General features: G+C 38.0%; 1 long non-coding RNA gene across 5 annotated transcripts in view; it reads left to right on the top strand.

The window, feature by feature from the left end:
* The first annotated feature begins 1,372 nt into the window (after nucleotides 1-1,372).
* Nucleotides 1,373-26,269, top strand: part of LOC140515019 (uncharacterized) — a 70,722-nt gene continuing 45,825 nt past the window's right edge. For 4 of the 5 annotated variants that reach the window (XR_011970816.1, XR_011970813.1, XR_011970808.1 and 1 more), the window contains exons 1-3: nucleotides 1,373-1,517; nucleotides 17,310-17,385; nucleotides 18,463-18,651. This is a non-coding gene — a long non-coding RNA (uncharacterized lncRNA). Of the gene's footprint in view, nucleotides 1,518-17,309; nucleotides 17,396-18,462; nucleotides 18,652-26,269 lie in introns of all 5 variants that reach the window. The other variant, XR_011970814.1, reaches the window with a different exon arrangement.

Below are 26,269 nucleotides of genomic sequence, written 5' to 3'. Positions count from 1 at the left end.
TCCTCCCAGACCACACCTATCTCTTCTGATGGACAGGCTTGGTGTGTACCCTTTGCATTGTTCACCATTCTTTCCTCACACCTATTGCCTCCCCTCCTCTCCCCCATCAATGTTCAAAGCTTGGAGAGAGGGAAGATGAAAAGAAAAATATTTTGGAGTGTCTTCAGTTCTTAAAGGGATAATTACTCAATAAGCTGAATATCAGTTCTTCACTTCATAAAATAGAGACTAAACCTAAGGTCAGCCTGCCATGTTTAGTCTACAATTTCTTTCTTTCTTTTTCTTTTTCTTTTTTTGGAGGGGGGAAGACAATTTCAATCTTTATAATGATACCAGTTTTCTTCCAGCTGCAGTTTAGCTACTGCTTCTGTCTCCTTCCCTGCCTCAGTGCTTATTCTCCCTATCAGACCTATCTCTCTCCTTAGTTCGGTCCACTTGTGGACTCATTATTTGAATAGCTAGTATTCTCCCCAATCAGAAGAGTCTCCCCCAGCTCAGAGTCCATGACTGCTCAGCCTCTTTCTGGGATGGGAATACTATTTATCTCAGAAGTCCATGGAGCTCTTTTGAAATTTCTCCTTGACATGCAGGAATTGATCCCAATTTGAAACTGTGCTCTAAGATGGAGGTCAGCAGTACCATCTGACTAGTCCATGGAACTATGAGCATGGAACTAGGGAAATATGTAGTCCTTAAAATGACAATGGGCCTTGTAACATTTGAGTGGTGAAGATTCTTGGTCCAATCTAGGAGCTGCAAGAATGTGAGCCATCAACAATCAGGAAGATAAGAGTTCTTGGACCAAGTGTCCAAGATCCAGTGGAGAAGCAACTACCAGGGGTGGGGAACCTGCAGCCTCAAGGCCACCTGTGACTGTCTAGGTCCTTAAGTGTGGCTCTTTGACTGAATCCAAACTTCATAGAACAAATTCCCTTAATAAAAGGTTTTGTTCTGTAAAATTTGTACTCAGTCAAAAGGCTGAACCCAAGGACCTAGAAGGTTACATGTGGCCTTGAGGCAGCAGGTTCCCTACACTGACACTAGACTAAGCTGAATTCCTGGACCAAGTAGAGGCTCTCCTAGATTAAGCAGGAGCTAGAGCTGGGCAGTTAGGTACAGAGAAAAGCCAGAGGAGTGAACTGAGTCCCTGAGGCCTGAGGAACTCTCTAAACACCTTGAATATTTTCCTTTTGTGGGTACCTTCCCCTTCTCCTCTCCACATAGTCCTGGGAAAAGACATTGGCTCAAGGTTTGACAGAAGGAAGAAATAAATACTCTAGGTTTGTGAACTAGCTGTGAATCATCATCAATTTGGTATTACAAAATAAGTACCAAAGGTCAGAGGAGTACATAGCTTATCAAAGAGCTCAGAATTTCATGCCCTGCTGAAGAGGCAGTATCAATGCCAAAATAAGTGTTCATCAGTGGGAATGATAGGACACCTAAAATGGAGACATTAATAATATCAAAACAAAGCCTCAAAACAAAAGAATGGTGGTGGTGACGGCTCCATCCAGGTTAGTAATATAGATCTGGAGGACAGTGTTACTAAGGTTTTGGGTTTACCACAAGATTAGGTTGCTTGACTCTGGTAACTCGAAGAATTTTTCTATTGGGGGGTAGTAGGAATCTATCTAGGATCAACTATACCTCTGGAGACTATAGGTACCTAAGAGGTAGGGATTACTAAAGGGAGAAGAAAAATAGTTTTGACTGTTTTTGACTTGGAATATGAATTCTCTGTGGGTGAATGTGTTTTATTTTGTCAAATAAAACCTTTTCCTGTATTCAATGACTTGTTAGCCAGGATTCTTGAATTGAGACTAAGGATCTCCCCCTATTCTTTTTTTAGTGAGGACCTACACAGCCAAATTTTAATGTTTCCAGGAGGCTCTCTAAAATGTTTAAGATAAAGCTAATACAGCATGAATGTTGAAAAGTCCCTAAAAGTGACCTCAATGCACGCAAACCAAGAGCTTTGGTTCTGGGTAACAAAAATAACATAAGGTTTTGTTACACTATAGCCAGGTAGCTATGTACTCTAAGCGGCTGAGAGACCATGTGAAGTGTTGCTGGCCTATACTGCTAGAGGAGGGTGGGGGGGCACAATAAAAATAAGAGGCAAATCTGCAAACCAAAAGGTTTGTACAAAGGTTGGCGCCTAAAGAGAACAAAATCTTCCTTTTTTTTTCTTATGAGGTCATGATGGAAATGAGCAGAAAAGAATGAAGGAGATTTTTTTTGGCAGTGATTTTATTACAAAGTCAACTCCAAAAGGAGATGAGTTCCAAAGAAAATCTCCCAGTAGATTGAACTGAGAACTTTTAGTGAGGAAAGACTTGAAAGAAGTAGCCTCCTTCAAGTCCCAGCTAAAATCTTATCTTCTACAAGAACCTGTTCTGGATCTGCCTTATTGGCAATGAATTCCCTCTATTGATTATTTTCAATTTATCATAGATAGATAGATAGATATATGGATAGATTAGATAGATATAGATAGATAGATTGTTGTGTTTGTCCTTGGTTCTCAAAGAGGACCATGACATCAAGATGATGACCTGACTTGCAGTTGACTTTGATTTGAGTGAGGGAGGGCTGTGCAAGGTCACAAACCTCACTTTTTTCTCCTGAGCCATCTGGGTCCAGTGGCCTGATATTCATCAGGACGACTGGAGATGGGTACCTCACCTCTTCCTCTCCTGTCTGCCTCTCCCTCCCCTTCCTTCTCCTCTCCAAAGGAAGGTAAATTTGCCCATTTGACCTGGGTTTTACTGCCTCCTTTCCCTTCCCATTTCGTTTTCCCTTCCTCTTTCCTTTTCCTTTTCCTTTTCCCTTTTTTCTCTCCTCCCCTCTCCTCCCCTCCCCTCCTCTTCCCTCCTCTCCCAGTGATTATCAATAGTACCTGCTGCTGTTTCCCACTCAGCCTGATGTCTTTGTTTTCTTGACCTCCTTAAAGGGGCCATGCCCTGGCCACTTCTTAAACAGGCCTACTCACTCACAGATTGTGTTTGTCCTTCATTCTCAAAGAGGACCTTGACATCAAGATGATGACATGACTTGCAGTTGACTTTGATTTGAGTGAGAGAGGGCTGTGCAAGGTCACCAACCTCACTTCCTTCTCCTGAGCTGTTGAATCCCAGAAAGGTGATATCTATATCTATATCTATATAGATATATATGGATAGATTAGATAGATAGATAGATAGATAGATAGATAGATAGATAGATAGATAGATAGATAGCTTGTACATGATTGTTTTCATGACTGTGAGCTCCTTGGAACAAGGACAGTTTTCACTTTTAATTGTATCCCTTGCACTTAACAAGGTGTCTGGCATATAATAGACACTCAGTAAATACTTTTTGACTGAATGACTAGCTAGGACTGTGGTCTGAGGATCACTGAAATAATATCTCCTCCATTTGCTAGGAGTTGTATTCTTTACCTAAAAGCTTATTTCTTCCAAAGTAGTTTCTTCATTCCTACTTCAGTTAAGAAGCACTCAGTCTTTCTCCACTATTGTTCATTCACCAAATCTCTTTGAACCAGAGGAATTTCTCTTTGGTCTGAAAAAATCTCTAATTTCATACTCACCCTTTCTCCTTTGATTTGCCCTTTTAAAAATGTTTAATCTCATACTTGGCCAGTAGGTGACAGTATTCAACACTGAATAATCTGTGTCCTGAAAATTCCTTAAAGTAATGTAAAACACATTACTTAATAACTTCATTAATTTTTAGAAGTTTAACTTCTATATTCACCATCTCATTTACTTCCAAAAGAGCTGTCTTTATAAGCATTAGTTTACATTTAGAATAAAGAACAAACATTTTGTAGAAAAAGCTTCTTATCCTTTCTTTGTTTTAACATTTTTTTCCCAATTATATGTAAAAACAATTTTAACTTTCACTTAAAATTTTTTTTGAGTTCCAAAATTTCTCCCAAGATTTCCTATCATGATAAAAGAAACTATATGTGCAAGCATCTTTAATTTTTCCCCCCACTAAATTGTTCCCACTTTGGGAACTGTTGTGATGGACATGACCTTCACTCTCTTTTTCAGTTTGGAAACATCATGGATCAATACAAGTGTTTCCCCACTCTCAGTACACTAGTATATCGAAATCCGCACTTACACAACAGTGACCTGATAAGAACTAGTTGCTCCTTGGGAAGATGCCATGAAAATTACATTTTAAAAGTTAAACTTTTTCTTTATTACTATTAAGAGAGATGGTGGCAAGAAAATAATAGATTCTTGAAGCATTTTGTTCGATGTTGATATGGTTTATACCATAGCAGTTTGTAATATGTCTAGTAGATCAAGGATTCTTAACCTTCCTTGGACCTCTTTAGTAGTCTGATGGGAAATTCATAATTAAATTTCATTTAGAAGTTAATGAAAATAAAACTGTATTTTTTTCCCCATCTAAGTTCACAGACCCCCACAGGTCTGGGGTCTGTGGATCCCAGGTTAAGAACCTTTCCAGAAGATGGACTTCATAAGTCTTCCTATCAAAAAAAATCATCCTACTGAATCTAGCCATATGAAGAACCTCTCTGAATTCAGCTAGGTTGGTCCTTGGACCACAGATCCCCACTTTAAGACTTTCCAGCCTGGCAGGCTGTCACAGAGTTTTCTCCCTTGCTAGAGCCCCTAATATCCCAGCAGAAGCTCTTGTCTGTTTATTGTACGCTACAGGCTGTTCTCTGTCACCCCTTCACCTCCTGAGAATGTAGATCTGGGCCAAGTTAATCTTTACCCCCTACTGCTTATTGCAAGGGTATGGAACAGATCAGGAGTTCAAACAGATAAGAACCTCAGATTCTGGGTCCCATCAGACTTCCTGACTTTACTCATCCTGAACTGAGGCTTCCAAAACAGTACCATCTCAGAGGACACTGACACAGCAGTCAAGTTCAGTGGGGCTGCCACTGTGAGAGTAGCTGGTATTGGGGCTGCATTTGGAACTTTCATCATTGAATATGCTAGGAACCCCTCTTTGAAGCTGCAGCTCTTCTCCAATGTTATCCTGGGTTTCCCTGTGTCTGAGGCCACTATAGGAATTTTTTTTTACCTGATGGTAATCTTTCTTATCCTCTTCCACATGCAAAGTAGCCATGTCTACTTGTTACCATTTCTCCTACTCCTTCTGTGTCTTCTCTACCCCATGGGTGCCTTCCCCTTTTCCTCTCCTGATAGCCCTGGAGAAAGCCATTGGCTCAGAGTTTGACAGAAGGAAGACAAATAAATACAAATAAATGCTCTATAAGCTGCTAAAAAAAATCATGACCACTTTCATACCACAAAGAGACATTAAGTATAGCACTTTGGTGGACAGTTATATCAATAAGCCAAGAATGTCTGTAAGTTAAGAACTGAGAACTGAGACAGATCAAAGGTTTGTAGGCCACATAAGTCTGAAGTCTATATGTCATGAATATGTCCATTTCCCTAGCTTTGTCAAAGTTATCCCTTTACCTAACTTTGTTACTACTGCTGATGGTACTACCATATTTCCAGGCACTCAGGTTTGTGACCTCAGAGTCATGCTTTATTTTCTGCTTTACCTCAGTTTCACCACTCCATATCCAATCTGTTGCCAAGACTTGTCCATTCTACCTTCACACCATCTCTGTCATCTGTCTCTTCTCTACTCTGCTAAAATCTTAGTTCAGGCCTTTACTGTCTCTGGCCTGGATGATGTATTGCACAGTCTACTAATTGGTCTTCTATCTTCCAGTCTCTTCCCCCTCTAATCCATCTTTCACTCAGTTGCCAAAATGACATTCCTAAAGAATTTGGGTCTAAGTAACAACAATTCATACCTCCCCCAACTTCTATCCAAGAAACTTCAGTGGCTGCTAAGTCTATATCCCAAAGATATAAAAAAGAGGGGGGAAAGGACTTATTTATGAAAAAAAAATGTTTATAGCAGCTCTTTTTGTGGTGGCTAAGAATTAGAAATCAAAGGGATGCCCATTAATTGGAGAATGACTAAAGCTGTGGTATATGATTGTGATGGAATATTTTTGTGCTACAAGAAATGACAAGCAGGATGATTGTAGAAAAACCTGGCAAGACTTACATGAACTGATGCAAAATGAAGTGAACAGAACCAGGAGAACATTATACCCAATGACAGGAATATTGTATAATGAAGAACTGTGAATGACTTAGCTATTCTCAGCAATACAGTGATCCAAGACAATCTTGAAGGACAAATGATGAAGCATACTATCTATTTCCAGAGAAAGAACCAATATTATTTGAATACAGACTGAAGCATGCTATTTTTCACTTTCATTCTTTTTCTTTTATTTAAGTCTTCTTGTACATAACGATTAATATGGAAATGTTTTAAATGATTGCACATGTATAACCTATATCTAATTATTTACTGTCTCAGGCAGGGGGTAGGGAAGGAGGGCTACAATTTGGAACTCAAAACTAAAAAAAATCTTGAAAATTGTTTTAACATGTAATTGGGGAAAAATAAATTTTTTTTTTAAAAAGAAGCTTCAGTGGACAAATCCATCCTTCTGAAGATGTTGTTTGCATTCAAAGACACAAGACAATTGTAATTTATTATATTTGATCTCAAAATAATCCTGCCCCTCTTGCGTTCTAGTCTCACCTAGGTTTTCTCAAAAGTAATAACAGATAGCAATGTTTGAGACAAACATCTTGAGTTAATGGTTGATAGTTTTCCTAAAGCAATCATCCAAAGCAGTAATTACCAATGCTCTCTTCCCCTCTCTAAGATAATCACTAAGAGAGAGCTGCTGCTTCCATTTTGGAATTATGAGACCACTATCCTCACCAAGAACTTGGACAGAATATACAAGGATGTTAGTTAAACTGTGTCTTTCCATTATCCTAACTTAGTAATTCAGTATTGGTGCCGTGTCTATTCATGAGGTAAATAATGTAAAACAAACAAACAACAACAACCAAAATCCCCAAACCAAAAAAATCTCAACAAAGAGTAACATGTCAACCTCTAGGGTATTGAAGAAAGTTAAACCTTTTTGGACTTATCTGCTATAAAAAAAATTATACCCAAAAAGAAGTGTGAATGTTATTAGAAAAAAATTTTCAAAAAAGTAAAGATTGCACTAATAAAGCTGGTGAGTTCATTGATATATGGAACTCCCATTGAAGAAAACCCCTTTAATAATGTAGATGGCCAGCTGTTTGCACCTTTTATTCTTAGCAGTGTGGGGCAGCAAAGGTTAAGTGACTGGGCCAGGGTTACTCAGCCAGTTTGTATGAGAGGTGGGACTGGGCAAACTATTCACTAAGCTATGCTGCCTATGTTTATCTACGTACATGCTTATCTGTATGTTAGGAAAATTTATTTAAAAGTAGGAATATATATATGTGTGTATATATGCACACATATACATACACACATATATGTGTGCACATATGTGTATATATGTATGTGTATGTGTATATATATATATGCACACACACTCTGTTTTTTGCTTTTTAAAAAAAGACTTCAGTGACAACTTATTTATCACTGAACTTGAATTCCTAAGGTTGATCCACTTTCTGCCTGCCACATCCTTTGACAAAATCTATGAAATCAAAGGTAAAGTCTCAATCTAAACTCCTTCCTTCCTTAACACCCCTCCCCCAACATTTTTATCCCTGATCTGGGTAGACAGGAACAACTTTTGACAGATTCAAGACTTTGGCCTTAGGGCTATAAAAGTTTAACCTCTCATATGAGCCCTAGAGATAAAGAAGACATGACTTCAAATCTTGCTTCCTTTTCCCTTGGGACTGTGGACAAGTGACTTAACCTTCCTGATCCTCGGTTTTCTCATCTGTAAAGTGAGACATTTGGATTTTAAGGCCTCTGAGGTCCCTTTGAGCTCTAGATCTATGGGAGCCAGAAAATCCCTTCTCTCCCATCAAAGACTTAAAAGAACATGGAACTTTTCTGGGGCCCATTTTTCATCAGGCATGTTTTTGTCCATTTGAGAGTGAGGGTCAGATAAATTGTACCCCAAAATTTTGCACCCTACCCAATTTTATCTTGGATATTAAAATTTTTATGCGTATGTTGCTCCCTTTCTTCCTTCTAGTATGGCTGCCAGCTTCCTATTGAAGGTACCCCATTTTGAGGGCATTTGAAGCTCTACAAATCAGAATACCTCCAATCCAATTCATAATTCACAGAGAAAAAACTAAGTAGGTTAAGAATGCCTATCATCCAACTATAATATACAGATAATTGGTCAATCCATAATGCTGATCCATCAGTATACATCTCTTAGACAGTTACTGGAAATGGACAATGATCTGTGCCTAGAACTGAACAGGAAAATGGACTGGATGACTTTTGGAAAATTGTTCATTCCTTTTAACAACTCTAAGCTTCTCCCTGAAACAAAGGCCCACTTTTTAAAACAAAAATATTTTGTTGATGCATGACTCTGAATCACGGAGGATCTCATTTTCTGATGAACTAAAGTTGAGGGCCACTCAAAAGGTAATGGATAGGTATATGACTTACATGAGTAGCCCATGATGTATTACCCACAATATATTACGTGGGAGAAGCATTGTAAAAGAGGTAATCAGTGATGTATATGACCAGATAAGAAGGTTGGTCAATCATATGGCAAGAACAAGGAATAAACAATGGAGTGCTCTCTGCTCCATTAGCATGCTTACAATTTCAAGAGATGCAAGGAAGGCCCAAGCACATTGAATGGATTCCTTACAGAAGATTTACAGGAGATCATGGATAAAGATCTTATAAGATGGGTAGTCTGATGAGTTGCAATCTGTACCATTGGAGGGAGTACCATATTAATGAAATCATGGATCTATCAAGTATCAAAATAAGTTACAGTTATGTAGAGTGATTGTTTTACAAATCACTTTGCTCACAACCATTCTATTATCCTTATTTTGCAAATGAGGAAATTGAGACTCAGAAAAATCAAGTAACCATTCACAGTCACATAATTTAGAAGATGACCTTGGTAGGACTTGGATTCAGACTTTTTACCTCTAAGTCTAATCTAGTTCCACTATACTATATACTACCTTTCAATTTAAAACCTGCTCTGCTTAAGATACTATGCTAGAGATAGAAAACACCTACCTGTGAAAAACTGAAATAAATAGAAGCTATAAGAGAAATATTAATATACTAATCAAGTAGCAATTCAGAGATTTTTAAAAAAAAGAAGGTATGAATGAAGCATCTTTGACATTTCCCCAAGGATGAGCTCCTATATATATAATGCCAATATGTTCTGCCAAATTTTCTTCAGGAAGATATTGCTGTAAGAATAGAAAGAGACAGTCTATGTTTTCAAACTAGTTCTCAGTAAAAAAACTAACAAGATACTGATAAGTAAAGCATGAGCTACAGAATGTAAACCTAAAAATGTTGCAAAGTGATACTTTCTGTAAATATCTTAAGCTAGTTACTTCAACCTCTCTAATCATCAGCTTTCTTATGGAGTGGAATGAAAAAGCATTTATTAAGCACTTACTGTGTGCCAAACACTGTGCTAGGTACTGGGGATTCAGATCAAAGAGCAAGTTTCTGCTTCCCAGGAGATCACATTCAAGTTGGGTGAGAATATATATTTAGTTTTATGGCAGAAGGAAAAGACATCTGTAAAATGAAGAGGTTTGACAAGGTGATCTCTTCTCTCTCTAAACATAATATGACTGAATGGTCATAGAATCATAGATTATAGCTGGAAGGGACCATAGAGGTCAACTAGTCCAATCACCTCATTTTACAGATGAGAAAACTGAGAAGCTAAACGATTTGCTCCAGGCTACACAAAAGTAACAGAGGCAGATTTTGAACCCAAATCCTCAGACTCCCAAGTATGTCATTTTTTCCACAGTCATTGCCTCACTGCTTTAACATGACTAGTCATAAGATTCCCTTAAATATTAAGCCTTTGAAGGGAATTTTAAATATGAGTTAGTTTGTAAAAGTTTGGTTTGCACTCAACTTTTCAAGAATACATCTGCTATGTAAAATGATGTATTTATTCTTCACACCTCTGGCAATTCTGTTTTTCTTAATCTACTTGTAAGATTCTTTCCCTCATGACATTTGGATCATGCTTTAAGGTTTACAAAGAACTTGACATGTATTATCTCATGTAAGCCCTATGACAATCCTATGGAAGATAAACAGTTCCTGTGCCTTCATTTTTTAGGCAAAGAGACAGAAGCTCATAGGAATCAAGTGATTTGCTTACAGCCTCAGAGCTAATCAGTGGCAGTTTAGATTCAAACAAAGCCTACTGTGCTTTCCACCACAAGGTAGTGTACTCATTGATGGCAAGGACCCTATATCCTTTATATCCTAGGCAGTGGCTAGCCCAGTACTTTGATTACAGAAGGTATTCAATAACCATTGAATGAGTGAAGACATCTTCTGCTCATAAATGGTACTACACACTACATCTTTACCAACTGAGGAGTACACATTTAGAGGCTGACTAAAATAAGGAGAGTTGGGAAAATGCTATCCACACTCAGAAAAAGAAATATGGAGTCTGAATGCAGATAAAAGTGTACTATTTGCTTTCTTTGTTGTTATTTTTCTTTCTCGTGGTTTCTCCCATTGGTTCTAATTCTTCTTTACAACATAACTAATAGGAAAGTATGTTTAATATGAATGTATATGTATAGCCTATATTAGATTCCCTCTATCAGGGATAGGAGAGAGGGACAGAAAACTTAGAACTCAAAATTTTATGGAAGCTAATGCTAAAAACTAAAAAATAAATGATTTTTTTTTAAATTAAGGAGAGATGGATTTGAGCCCCTCTTTTGTCATTGATTGCTATGTGAGTTTGGGCAAGTCACTAAGTGCTACAATGCTGGCGATACAAAGAAAGGTAAAAGGTAAAAAGATAGACCCTGCTCTCAAGCTGCTCACAGTACCACATGCAAACAGCTATATACAGGATAAACTGGAGATAATCAAGAGAAGAAAGACACTAGCATTGCATTCCATTCCTCTGGGTCTTGTTTTATCCACCTGCAAAATGAGAGAAGACTAGATGAACTCTAAGGTTCATCCCATGGTTTTTATAGTAGGATTTGGTATGCCTGTCAATTTCATTAATCTTTGCTATCCACAGCTTTCTTACTTCATCAAATGTGTCTTGCACAAACTGTTATTCAAAGCTCTTTCCTACAGCTCTTTTGAACTTCAGGCGGCAGATAGAGACATTTTCTCACTTTCTGCTTTGCCTTTTTCTTTCCCTTTCTGCTTATAGGGCACTAGTCACTTTTTTTTATTTTCCAAATAAATTTATTATTTACTCATTTTTAACATTTCTTTAAAAAATTTTGAGTTCCAAATTCTTTCCTTCCCTCCCACCCTTTCCCCACTCACTGAAAAGGCAAGCGGTATTATATGAATTACACATATGAAAACATATTTCTATATTAGCCATGTTGCAAAAAAAAAGGTGAAAAAATTATGCTTCAATCAGTACTCAGAGTTCATCAGTTCTCTCTCTGGCAAGTGTCACGAACAGGATTTATACCCTGTACTCTCTTGAGTCCAAGTCCAGCACTCTTTTCATGGCATCATGCTAAATGACTAATTCTTTTTGGCAGTCCAACTGCTAAGTAGACAGAATGAATTGATCAATTTAACTCCTTATCCTGGCATTCAAGGAATGCACCCTGCCCCTCAAAAAACAAAACAAAACAAAAACCCAACAATCTGGTTCCAGCCTATCTTTCCAACCTCATTTTCCACTACTTCACTTCCCTGCAATCATCATCTAGCTAAACTGAAAAACAAACTCATTCCATGATCTCCCCGAGCCCATTTCTAGCTCAGTAAGTTAATGCAGCCAACTGTCCCCCCACCTCCCACAACAAATTCCCCACAACCTCCCATCCCTCTCCATTGCCAGGAGCAGCCCTGCAGTGATTGCTTTTCCGGAAAAAAAAACTACTTGCATGGTTTATGTAGACTTAAAGTTGCAGGTGGCAAACAAGTGCTGTTAGAGATTAAGGCCAGCGGCTGCGCAGAGAATGTTAGAAGGCATTTAGAATTCCTTATTCTAAAAACAAACAAAAAAGCCCAAGTCCCCCAATTGAGGCCAAAAAATGGTATGATGCCATTTATGGAATTACTAGCATCCTATGGTCACTTTGTGGACCACTTATTACCTTTTCTGCTTATCTCCTCTGATATTCATCCATCCATCTACCAACTCACTCCTACCTGGTTTTCAGGTTCTTCTGTTTTATAATGATACGTTGATTAAGGAAGCCCAAGAGCGCCTTGAAATTGGCTTTGTTAAAAACAAAAACAAAGACACATCTTCCTAAATCTTGTGGAGTTATCTGCATTTGCAGCAGCAGAGGTATCATCCATTTATCCAGATGCTATAGAAGGTAAAAAAAAAAGAACTGCCTTAGGTAAAACTGTGAAGGCCTTTTTCGAGGTTTATCTGTTGGATCCACAGCTACTTTTTTTTCTGTATGTCTTTCCGCTTTTAGGGGAAAAAGTCTTCCCTCTTTTTAGGTAGGTGCCTAGGGTGTTTTGGCCCTCTTTATCTCCTTTTAACAAACAAATTGGGAAGAATTAGTCATTTAACTTGATTAGTTATACTTTACACTAAAGTGTCACCTCAACCAAAATTTATACTTTAAATCTTTCAACTTTCCACATTCCAGTTGAAAGGCTTTGCCCCTTTTCAAAATAACTTCAGGAAACAACAAGCAGGTAGGAAATGTGGGGACTGAAGGGAGTGGTGCTGAAATCCTGTTAGGTCCAACACTTTCATAAATTGCTTTTTAAAACATCGCATAATAGATTCAACATGTTACTTTCAAAGCTGTCCACCCTGTCTATATTTCCCTCTAAACTTCCTTCTATTTTCTTCTGTTCATTTTGAAAGATACTTCAATGACTTTCTTTCATTTCTTTTCTTCAGCTCTAACCATGAACTTTTAAATCAATTCAATAAATACATATTGAACAACTGCTACATACAAATTTTCTCCTGGTAACTGCAGTGTAGAACAAGGGAAATAATGATGAATATGATATAATTTATGGCTGTAAGGAGATCACAGGTTTGTAGAAAACAAATCAAATATAGAAATAATTATATTACAGGGTAGAATATGATATGTGTCTCAAGAGGTATAAAGTGCTATGAGTCTTCAGAGAACAGAGGGATTATATTCAGTTGGTTGATTCAGCAGAGTCTGTTCAGGGGCTAGTATTTGAGGTGGGTCTTGAAGGATGAATACAACAAATTGGTTAGATATTGGTTGACAGGCAGGAAGGGGAAGAGATCATTTTGGTAGAGGGAGCATCTTGTTCAAAGTGTGTGGGATGGCTCAGGTCCCTACATAAATCAATTACTCAGAGGCCTCTCAGAGTGATGACAGAAAAGAGATTTATTCGATTCTCGAGAATCTGGACAATCCTACAGCAGTTCACCTGGAGTAGGAAAGCCGAAGACAAAGAAAGGGCAGTGATTTATATAGACTCTAACGCAAGTCCCTCTCCCCGCCACTGACCATTATTCTCATTAGCTGAGAATATGATCTTACATTCTAGGCATGAAATCTAACCAATCCATTTTGAAATGAAGACATTGAAGAATTAGGTAAACTTTATCCAATCATTGAGACTCTAATGTACTACACAGTTTTATATCCTTATATGGAATTATTCTGTTCTAAAAATATAGTAACCTTGAGCCTCTCAGTCTTACCTCACCCCTGGGAGAAGAACTACAATCTGAGAAGTCTTCAGTAAACCTATCCCACTCAAAAGGCAGAGAATTATTAAGCACCCAGGCATTCAAGGAGCACTTGATGATTTTTGGTGCAGTGGATAGAGCACCAGTGCAGGAGTCAGAAGGACCTGAGTTCAAATGTCACCTCAGACACTTGACACTCACTAGCTGTGTGACCTTGGGCAAGTCACTTCACCCCAATTGCCTCATCCTGGGTCATCTCCAGTCATCCTGATGAATATCTGGTCACTGGATTCAGATGGCTCTGGAGGAGAAGTGACTCTGGTGACCTGCACAGCCCTCCCTCACTCAAAACAAAGTCAAGTGCAAGTCATGTCATCATTTCTCTGATGGCATGGTCTTCTTCAGCAACGAAGGATGAACACACAATGATTCTAGCACCTAGTTCAATACCTGGCACATAATGGGTGTTTAAATGTTTATTGATTGATCCAATTTGACTGGAATGAAGGGTATGTAAAAGGAAGTTTTGAGATATTGGAACAGGTGATTGATTCATAGTGTAGAAAACTTTGAATGTAAATCTGAGGAATTTAAATTTAATCTAGTAGGTAATTGAGAAGGTAGTGAAGATTTTTTGGAAATTTTTTTTTAGCAACACAGTGATAATCAGAAATGTAGTTTTAAAAACATTAATTTGGCAGTTGTATGCATTGTAGGGGGAGATAATAGAGACGGGGAATTTAATTAAGATAGTTAGTCCAAGTGGCTAAGTTCACCTAAAAACCCAAAACTCAAATCTATTCCTTTTGTCTTCAAATGAGTTTTTATCTTTAATATGTTTTTGGATCTGAGTGATTTCACAGTTAGACACTTTCTTTTCTTCATTTCTTGAATTGCATGAGCAATTTTCCTGGGCTTAGAAGCTTGTCAAAATACCCCAGTAACTTCTTGGCTCACTTATTTCTCCTATTTACATAGTCCCTCTGGGGACAACTGTTAGGATTATTCAAATTACTCTGGGTTGCTTCCTTCAAAATCTTGTGTAGGGAAATGAGCAGGTTGCAATTTGAGGGGATACCAAGTACCCTCCTAGCATTACTGCATTCCAAGAAAGGGGGGAAATGTGATCCTACCACATTCATTGGTAGTAGTAGTAGAATGCAGTAGTCCTGGCATGTGAAGACACAAGTTATATTCCTGAAGTTGATCTTTTGATTGGAATGTACCCTCTTAAATGTAACTTTCATGTTCAAGTCCCTCATATAACATTAAAGACTGAGCTACAATTTGGGAAATTTTTCCCATCACTGGTTAGCCTCAATCAGAAAATCTGGGTGCTTCATTATATGGTACCACCCATAGGATTGATAAGAAAGAAGGTCGGGAGAATTAGAATGTTCATTGACTACTAAGCCTTGAATAAAGGAGCTAAGGTGGGATTGTAGAGTGTGGCACAGAGGATAGAACGTTGGACTTGGAATCAGAAAGACTGCTTCAAATCATGAACTCTGCAATCTCAGAAGAACTGACTTTTCAGGTGACATCAAGCGTGATGGGAATGATTATGGTATGTCCTGCTGCCCCCAGGATAAGCTCATCACTTGGAATCTCATCACCATGGAGACTGATTCAGTTTTGACCCAGAACCAATTCAGCACCTTCAATTTCCTTTCCCCCCCAATCAGAAAACTGGAAGAAGGCAGAAAAAAATTTCTCCCAAAATAACCCATAATAGAACGCTCAGAATTTTCTGGCTATCTTCATTTTCCATCAACTGTCCTGCTTGGTTTTGACTTCACAAAACATTATGACCCTGGGTCAGGGAACTCTCTGGTTGGGGAGAGGTGGTCATTTTCCTTTTGTGTGTTGTTTCCCCCCAACAGATTATAAACTTCCTAAGGACAGGGACTGTCTGGTCTCTCTTTTCTTTTTTTGTTTCTTTTCTTTTCTTTTCCTTTCCTTCTTTCCCTTCCTTTCCTTTTCTTTTCTCTTTTCTTTTCTTTTCTGTTCTCTTTTTTTTCCCCGCAGGGCTTAGTACAATGTCTGGCATAAATCAGCATTTAATAGATGTTTGTTGAATGTTGGCTGTTGGTCAGGTACTTTATTCTTTGGTTATAGGACAAGGAGCTCATATTTATAATATTACTAGTTAAATTACTCTATAAGTGGCTTAAAAAATTATGATATAAAAATAGTAGGAGTGAAAAGTCTATAGCATATTGCCAACAATGATATATATAAAATATGGAGTAGAAGATATGAATGGAAAAGGAGGTGAGCTAGTTATTCGGTGAGAATTAGATAACAGATGATTGCAGTACTCTCTGGTTGGAATCCTTATCGTCTCTTGCCTAGAGGATTGCAGTAGCCTTCTTACTAGTCAACTTGTCTTCAATCTCTCCTGGCTTCAATCCATCCTCCTCCTAGCAGCCAGAATGATTTTCCTAAAGCTCAAGCATGATCATATTTTTTTCTTGCTCAACCAACTTCCATGGCTCATGGTTATCTCTAGAGTCGATACAAACTTGTCATTTAAAGCCCTTTAAAAACTGCCTGTAATCCACCTTTCCAGCTTTAATACACATGACTCACTTTCGTACTCCCTACAGTCCAGTCAAATTAGCCTTCTTTCTGTTCTTTATGTCTAGAAAGGGACTCTCTCTCCATGCCTTTGCACCAGTTGTCTCCTTGAGTGGATTCCCTATCCCCTCCTTCCCACCCCTGCTACAATTCATTTCCTTCTCACCATTCACTCTTAGAATCCTTAGTCTCTTTTGAGACTGTAAAAATTGTGAAAGTTATAGAATAGTTAACAACCTTATTAACCACCTTGATCTGTTTGAGCTTCCTTACTATCCAAAGAAAGCCAAACTGACCTGGGAATCAGAATCAGCCAATCGGGAGGCAAACTGAGCATCCCTAACTTGCTGAATCCAGAAATCCTTCCAAAAAGAATATTACTGATAATGCAATTGCATTGACTCTCCTTATCCTGATGAGCCCTGACCCAACACTGAAAGGAATTTAATCTAAAATGGAGAACCCATTGTATTCTACGGAAGTTTGGGTGGAGATGGATTCTTTTGTCTAGATAGCCCAAGGTGAAGGGGTGGTCTGAAAAAGAGGTGTTTTCTCTGTCCTGATATGAAATGATGATGGAGTGACATCAGCCCCTGTTGGAAGGGTATAAAAACTGTGCACCCTAATCCCAAGGGAGCTGAGCTTTTGACTGCAGCTCAGTACGCATCCTCTACCTAGTTTGAGAGGAATAAATGTGCAAACAACCTAATTCCTAGCTCAAATGCTACCTTCTATATGAAACCTTTTCTAATCCCCCCAGCCACTGTGTCTGTCACCTATCTTCCACCTCCCCCTTCACCTTGTATCTTTTTAGTACATATCTGTACATTAGAATGTAAGCCCTTGAGGTCAAGGACTGTGACAGTTTTAACTATGTATCCCCATTGCCTAGCACGGTGCCTGGTATTTAATAGATGCCTGTGGATTGATTGGTTTTGGTTACCTGAATCAAGTGACATCAATTTCAACTCAACTTTTTTCACAGGATCATGTAATTGAAAGGGACCAAGAGGTCAAGTAGTCCAACGCTTCTTGTTTTACTGAAGAAGAAACTCTACAAGGTAGCAATCAGTGAGTAGTGGAGCCAGAGATAAAACTGGTCTCCTGATTCCTAGTTCCAAGTTCTCATTATGTGTTGACTTTCAAACCTGGTTTTAGCCAAACTCGGTATCAGGATATACTTTAATTGAAACCTTAATCAAGGCTGGTATTTCCATAGCTCCATGCTTTCATTGATGTCAGTACTTCATCCAGTGGTTCAGGTTGCAACCCATCTCCACATTCTCATCCTGTGACATTTTTGTCCATGTCCCTGTCATCCTATTAATTCTCTAGAGAGGAGAATGCACCACATTAGAAATTTCATCCTTAAATGCTCTTGGAATGGCCTAGTTTAGCTGGGTGCCACATCAGACTTTGTGCAAACTTGCTTCATGCCCTGTTTCTCAATGCCTAATGAAGTGGTAGTAGTCCTAATCCTCAGCTATCTTCCTCCGTTAAGATTTTGCAAATAAAGTTATAGTCTACATCAAAGTTGCCCTTGGCTGCCATATTTCTCTGCTAAGTGAGGAGATAAAATGTTTGGGAATAGGTACATTTATGGAGCCTTTTTGTGGCAATGGCTTTATATCAGTTAAAGTGCTATAGAAAATAGCACTTTACAATGGGTAATAATCCCATTTTTTAAAAAGCATCAGTAATTTGACTAATTGTAATGGCATACCATATCTCCTTTTCATCTTGATCTTTTCTTCTGACTTGGTATTAGTTTTAATTTTGGCTCTAGCAAGGCAATGGTTTCATTGCCCAAAGAAAACTGAATCAGAAATGACTAAAACATAACTGACCAATCATTTCTTTTTTTAAAAGATATAATCAATTTCATTTTTTGGCTATTGCTCAATGCTTATTATATTCAGTTCCTTCCATCTATTTTTTTAAATAAAGTATTCATGATATAAAAATATTAGCCTTCTATACCACATACAAGTCTTTGGCTTCTCATGTTCTTAGTCTTGAGTCATGTTTTCTAACATTTTTTATTAACTTCTTACTACCTATCTTTGCATTGTAGTAATTGGTTATTAAGGTATGGACTAGCTCAATTTGAAGTATTGTATTGCATTTTTTCTTTTTAGCATTGTGCTAACTCATCCTCTGCAAAAGATTTTTGAATAAGAAGAAAATATCTTTTTTTTGGCTTATGTTCATTACAAAAAATGTGAGGAGAGATGTCCAAATTGTCTCATGGAATATTTCTTGTTTGCTTTGGAGACATGATGAAACCGTGATGCCAGTTCCTTCATCTGCTCCTCCCAGGAAAACCTGTAAGTCATCCTTCAATTAAATTCAATTTCCTTATAGTTTCTGGTTTCATTTAAAGTGAGAATGTCAATATTGATTTGGATCAGGTACTTTAGTAGTATGTCAATTCTTTGGTAGTTGGACAAGGAGTTCACATTAAAAAAAAAATCTTTTTTTTTTTTTTTACGAAGTTTGAACATATAGTAGGGAAGATTTTCTTTTTTTTTCTTATTTTTTCAACATTCACTTTTATAAGATTTTCAAGTTGCACATTTTTTATCCCTCTCTCTCTCTCACCCCTCTCGAACAAGTAATTTGATATAGATTACACATGCACAATCATATTAAACATATTTCCACATTAGTCATGTTGTGAAAGAAAAATCAGAACAAAAGGGAAAAACCATGAGAAAGAAAAATTTTTAAAAAGGTGAAAATAGTTTGCTTCAATCTGCATTAGTCTTTTCTCTGGATGTGGATAGCATTTTCCATTATGATTCTTTTGGCATTTTCTTTGTATAAAATTTGTCATTGTATTGCTAAGAAGAGCCAAGCCTATCAAAGTTGATCACTGCACAAGGGTGCTGTTACTGCGGACAGTATTCTCCTAGTTCTGCATACTTCACTCAATATCAATTCATATCTGTTAGTCTTTCCAGGTTTTTCTGAAATCTGCCTGCTCAAAATTTCTTATAACACAATAGTATTTCATATACAGTATATATATAACACAATAGTATTTCATTCATATGCTACAACTTGTTCAGCCATTCCCCAACTGGTGGGCATCTCCTCAGTTTCCAATTGTTTGCCACCACGGAAAGAGCTGCTATAAATATTTTTGTACATATGGATCCTTTTCCCATTTTTATGATCTCTTTGGGATACAGACCAAATAGTGGTATTGCTGGATCAAAGGGTACGAACAGTTTTATAGCCCTTTGGGCATAGTTCCAAATTGCTCTCCAGAATGGTTAGATCAGTTTACAAGGAGTTCACATTTATAATATCAGTAGTTAAATTACTTTAGAAGTGGCCTAAAAACTGTGATTCTTTATTTCTTAAGACCATTCAGCTTACAAATGGACATAATTTCAATGATGACAGTGAGTAACAACTACAGTCCACAGATCCACTGATTAGGGAAATAACTTGTATGTGGACAAAGTCCAGGGAAATCTTTCACTTGTTTGCTAGGAAGATTATGTTGTAATCAGATCAGCCATTAATTTAGATGTACTGATGGTAGCAGGCTGCGGATGAAGGGCAAGGAACCAAGACTTGGAGAATTTGACATAGGCCAGTGTCATGGCAATGTTTGATCAGCAGAGGAAGGATGGATATTAGAGTCAGAGTAAGCCAGAAAGCAGCACCCGAGGAAGATATCAGGAGAAAAAAATATGCACCAGGAACCAGAGGTAGAATAGACGAATAGGAACTAGAAAACCAGAAAGATGCCACACAACATACAACTGGTACAAGAACAGCCAAGGCAAGTGGTCTGGTTGAGTACTTAGCATAGGGGCTCAGGTAACAGCAAAGAGAGAAATACAAGGCAGGAACCAAGAGACTTGTTCACTGAAGCAACTTCCTGCTTTTTGCTTGTGGACTTTCTATGGCACATAATAAGTGCTCAATAAATGTTACTGATTGTGTTCCTGGAGGGAAAGGAACCAATTCCATTGGGACTGCTTTAAACTCTGATGGTGGGAACACGGGCTTTTTAGGCACCTGGCTAAGGTGAGGAACCGAGAACCAGAGAATCAGCAGCAAAGTTTTTCTTTTTTATTATGAACTTGACCATCACGAGCATTTCAGTGTGCAAAAAAGAATAGAAAAAGAGGGTTTGATTTGAAGCTATGAATTTTGATTACCTACAATTTAATATATTAACTTGAACATGATAGTAACCAAATTACCCTATTATCACTAGCACTTGATAAACAAATCCTAACCACCACGCCTGCTTCATAGCCTCTCTTCTGATAAGTAAGCATACATCTGTTATAAAAACCCCTTTGAAAAATGGTTTGCTCTAAATAGGATTTTTTAAATTGATACTCAATTTCAGATATGCTAGTTAGGAGACCAGTAAGGTCTGTACAGTAGTAGTGGAGAATATAGGAAACACAGAAATAGAGTAAGCTGGGAAGTTGAGAATTGGTAGTGGCTTTTTTTTTTAAGTAAGAAGTCACACAAATTCTGAAAATGCGGATAATACAGAGACAGAAACAGAGGAGAGAGGAGGTAGAGGCACCTAAGACGACTTGACCTTGATTTGTAGGGAACAGGTAAAGAAATGTACAGAGACAAGAGAAAGCAAAGCCAAGAACTTAGACTAGCACTGAGAGAGGGATTTTTTTTGGTTTTTATTTATTTATTTTTTTGAGTGATATAAGCAGTGATAGATAAGGAGAATTTTTTCAGTAATGGTCATGTCACAAAACTGACTTTACCATCGCCTTCACGCAATTCAGATCCAATGACAGTAGGTGGCAGTGAAGAATCATTTTCATATGGTCCTGGTTGTAAGGGGCCTTTCCCCTACCTCATCCCACATCTCCCCAACACCTATGGATAACCATAAATTTCCTTTTCATCATTACCATCTCTTAATTTAAATTTAAACTTTAAAGACTATTTTAAAAGAATCTTTCCAAATTAAATTGAATTCCTAAATATAGCTTTATATCTTTTATTTCCCCTCTTGGGCTTGCTATGAGGAAAGAGCTTTTATAAGCATTGAAGTGCTATACTTGTTGTCTGTTTATTGCTGTTTTTTTATCTTTCTCATTTCTTAACTGCTACACCCCTTAACTCTTTCCCTCTTTTAATCTTGTCCTCACCTTCCAAGAAGAGAACTTCCGTTCCGTTCACTCACCTCCATGAATGCTTACTCCCCTCCCCCATTCCCTTTTCCTCCATCAGCTCTGTCACTGTGGTTACTTAGGGAACCATATCAGTTCAGTGATGCCCTCTTTTACCACCTGCCTCTGAAGCTATTTCCCCAGGGAATTTCAAGACCACTCTTTATCTGTGTTCCACATCCTCTTTCCGAGTTATCTATCTCTGTTTTTATTGTCTTTCTGAGAAGGAAAAAGGCAAGAGAAAATGATATGGCATCTCTCTTGGGTTTAGATATCAAGTCTATTTCTCTCTTTCCCTGATTAGAGGAAGCTTCATCTTCTGTTATTTCTGAATTTTACTGCCTTGCCCCCTTATTTTTGAGCAAAAGTCATATCTGAGTCTTCTTTTCTCCCCCCTCAAAAAAAAAAAACTGTTGTTTTACTTAAGTGGACATAAAATACTTGTTAGTTAATTAATGAGCCTGTCAGCCATGTTGCCTTAGCAACACTTAGCAACTACCTTTATAAAAAACTGTCTTGAATCCAAAAAGTTTAAAGTGCCAAAGTCCCTTACAAAAGAATAGCGCACCAAACAGAAAATAAAACACCATATCATCACATCAGAGTGGAGAGTGAAGTCAGCTAAATGAGTATGGACTTTTTTAGAGGGTGACAGAATGTTAGAGCTGGAAGAGACCCCAGAAATCATCTAAGTCCAAAATATTCTTATTATAGACAAGGAAAATTATGTTTAGAGGTTAAAAGGAATTTTCTACAACCAGATTCCAAAGAGTAAGGATTACCGAGTAGCAAAGTTAACTTTAGAGAAGTATGGGCATGATGAAGATGAATTAGCAATGAGTGTCTAGGATGAAATACACAATCTCTGTCTGTGCAAATGGGCATATCTCAGAAAGGAATGTTAAAAGCAATGTTGAGAACAGGAGGAATGGAGGGTTGTGATGGTTATGATGCAAAAAGCAGTCAGGTTCTGGTCTTCAGCTTTCAGGGGTTGGAAACTCAATTTGATTAATCCACATACTTGTATTTTTGTTAACTTAAGGATCATTTTGTGAATTGGGTAACTTTCCATATCCCATAGTCTGTCAATCTTCATATATTCTGCATTTATCTGTAGAAATTATGCAAATATCCCCACAAAGGAGGAGGCCAGAACTAAAGTTCTAGTGCCTTTCATCTCATGTTATAAAACTGTTCATCAAACCTTTGTACTCTGTCATCTCCAGGCTAGGCAACTCAATTCACAATGAGATTGGCTAGTATAGCATATGGTGCCCATGCCATCTAGTAAAACTGACATGTCTCAACGTTGCTTTCTATCAGAGATGAGATGTGGACTCTTTTTTTCAGGAGCACATTTTGAGGTTGTCAATATCACAGAAAAGCTTATGTTCATCAGAGTCAGGATGATTTGCATTTCTGAAGGTCAAGAGGAGACATTAGTGAAGACGAGATGATCTCCTCTTAGAGAAATGAGATGAGAATGTCTTGATGTCATGTTCTCTGTAAAAAAAACACCTGGTACTTTATTATGGGCGCCCACTTCACCTGTGGGCTCTCAGTCATGCCCTTGTACAGACTGCAGAATAAGAACCTTATTAGATATGTTAACTTGAGGTTGTTTCTAAAAGGTCTTCACGTTACAGACTCAGCCTTTAATAGAAAACTGACCTCCTGCCGTCTGGGAATGAAACCAAGTGCTGCCGCAGAATACTAAATCTCTAGGGAAAGGAAAACAAACACAGCATACTATTTTCTAGTTGCCTTGCTTCCAGTTAGCACCCAGGGGAAGTCTCCTTAGGAAGCTGAGGCAATGCTGTGGCAGCTCTTCCCAGAGGATTACCTGGGGTTCACTGGCATTATCAACAATCCAAAAATACCTGAAGACACAGAAATTAGGCAGCCTAATTAACTAATGGAAAGTAGTAATAGTAATTCTTTCTTCTTATGTGTCTAGTTGATGCTGGCCTTGTATACTGCTAAAATAACCATGGTGGACATCTGACCAAGATAGTTGCCTGAAACTGGAGGCTACCCAGCTCCCACATCTCCACTCCAGCCAAACCCCCAAAGTTCGTGCAGGACAGAATAATGATCAAGTAATATGCTAACATATTCCACACCAGAATTTCCCAGAGTCAACAGGAAGAGCAGGGGAAATAGGAAAGGGGGAGCCTCCTAGCAAAGCCAGGGCTGATACAACCACAGAGAAGGCCTATGTAGCCTGAGAGGCAATGTGTTTAGAAATAGTGAGAGTGGAGGGCCTCCTTGAAAAAGCCCCAGAGTGGGGACCATGGAAGTCAATTTTAAATAACTGAAATGATCCATTTTATCTTTTATGATCTCTCTTATCTAGTTTAGTAAATGATTGTCTCCATCATAGTTATAAATGGTACCTCCTTCCATTCTCCTCCAATTATTTTTTATATTATCTTATAATATTTGTGGCATGTTTCATTTTGAGCTGATTGTATCATATGGTATAGGGTGTTAGTCTAAACCTAATGTCTATCAGACTGCTTCCTGGTTTTCCTAGCATTTTTTTTTTTGTTTGTTTTAACATGGTGATCTGTGAATTTTTTTTTACAAAAAACATTTTAATAGCTTATATTTCAGTATCACTGGTCTTCTTTGTAATCCTATGCATTTTATTTTATGCATTTAAAGACATTCTAAGAAGAAAATCCATTGGCTTCACCTGATTGCCAATGGGAGGGAATCCATGGCAGAAAAATTCTAATAGGGAGTTTTCACCCTACTAATTAGTGTTCTTGAATTTATTTTGTACTAGTTTGCTATGTTTGACAGCTTCTAGACCTGGCTTATAGTGGGTCTTTTCCATTAGTTGATTTTCCTATTTTTTTTTCAGTCAGTACTAAATAGTTTTGAAAATTACTACTTTATAGTGTAATATGATATATGGTTATGCGTGTCCCTATCATTCCTACTCCCCTCCCATTATTCCCTTGGAAACCCTTGACCTTTAGTTCCTTCAAAAGAACTTTGTTATCATTTTGACTCATCTATTCTTGTTCTTTGGAGAATGAGTTCCTCTTTCTCACCCAGGCTGGAAGTACAGCTGACTGGCATAGAGGCTTTGACCTGCCTGTTTCTGATTTGGTGAGGTTTTCCTGGTGCCCCCGCCCAGTTAGGAGTGCCAGATTTAGTGAAGACTCCTGATTGACTTAGCCTACTACAGCTCAGAACTCCCAAACTCAAGAGATCCCCTAGTCCCAGCCTCCTGGTAGTAGAGATTACAGACACATATCATCTCCACTTGTTCATGCTGGCTAAGGAAAGTCACTCTCTGCTCCCCTTGGTTTTTTTAATTCCAAAATGGATGTAGGAAGATTAAGATAACCATAACCCATGGCACAGGAATATGACCAATGCAACACCAACAGTTTATTCTTGCTGTATCACTACCTTGATAGCCACAGTCTGCAATTCTTGCACTTTCTCCCTGAGTTTGTGACCTACCAGTTGCAGTTCCCCTAGAGTGGCAGAGAAAAGAAGGTTGGGTTTCCTTGTTACCAAAGAACTTATAGAGTCCAGGAATACATTCTGTATTATGCGCAAACGCAGTTGGAGCTAACTTGGAAAGGTCTCATCAGAGGCTCAGCCCTTACTGGACAAGCGATTCCCTACCACTCAGGAATGGGTGCTAAGCTGTCGTAGCATCCCATTTCCACAAGCTTCAGACATTCACTTTCTAAATCTGGAATCAGGAGGAGGTCAGATAGATATAATACAGACATGGTATACTATACAGAAAAGATCTGATCTTACAGTTTTTTATAGCGCACATTTCAGAGTTTGCAATGTGTTTTGTTTCAATCATCTTATCTGAGCCTCAGGGTAACCCTATAAGGTAGGTACTGTAGATATTATTAGTTTCATTTTACAGAGAGAAATTAAGTGTCTTTCCCATTATTACACAGTTCTGAAGTGGCAGAGATAGGAGTTGCACCCAGGTTTCATCTGGTTCTGAGTACAACACTATGTACAGTCACCATGTCTCATTGCTTCTAGGAGCACAAAGGATGCCATTACTGTAGCTATGTGATATATGGGTAAGGTTGGCAGTTGGTTTCAGGCTAAGCAACATGTAGCATCTTGATTTTGGTTCTGGGTTGGATCTTCAACTTTTCAGCTTTGGAAGCTCAGTTTTATTTATGTGTCCAGGGATAACCAGGTTCTAGAGAAATAAATTTTTACAAATCAAGTTTATAGACAATTGTTTGGTAAGTCATAATTTGAAAAAACATTATTGCCACCTGGAATACTCACATTGGTCGATAAACTCAGACACTTCCTATAAAGAGAGTGTATTTGAAAAACTAAGCTAATACTGCTGGAACAAAATTTTAATAAAAAGAAATGGATGATTTTAAGTATTAAAGTGATAGAGTCAGGACAGCTTGATGCATCCTTCTCTACTCTGTGGATATATCTGCTAATATTCTAGTTGGGATGACTCAAGCTGCCAAGTCAAAGTTCTCTTTTTCCTTGGATAAGATAGGTAAACACTTAGAAATATTATTTTCTAGTTCTCCTTATGTGTCATCAAAATTCTGCCAATTTACACTGGCCCTGGCAGGTTGGGTCTGCAGGAGGGTAACTGTAACCTCAGATTTGAAGACAAGCCTTAGGGTGACAATGCTTCTAATGCTGTAGCTCATAAGTGCGTACCAGTGTGCTTCCACTAGTATGCAACCAGTAGACTCGATTGCCTTTATAGAAAAAGCATTTGCTCAAATAGTATAGCAAGAAT

Source organism: Notamacropus eugenii, chromosome 1, assembly GCF_028372415.1.
Source record: "Notamacropus eugenii isolate mMacEug1 chromosome 1, mMacEug1.pri_v2, whole genome shotgun sequence".
Taxonomy (NCBI): Eukaryota; Metazoa; Chordata; class Mammalia; order Diprotodontia; family Macropodidae; genus Notamacropus; species Notamacropus eugenii.
The sequence above is the reverse complement of the archived record's forward strand: the minus strand, read 5'-3'. Positions and strand labels throughout refer to the sequence as shown.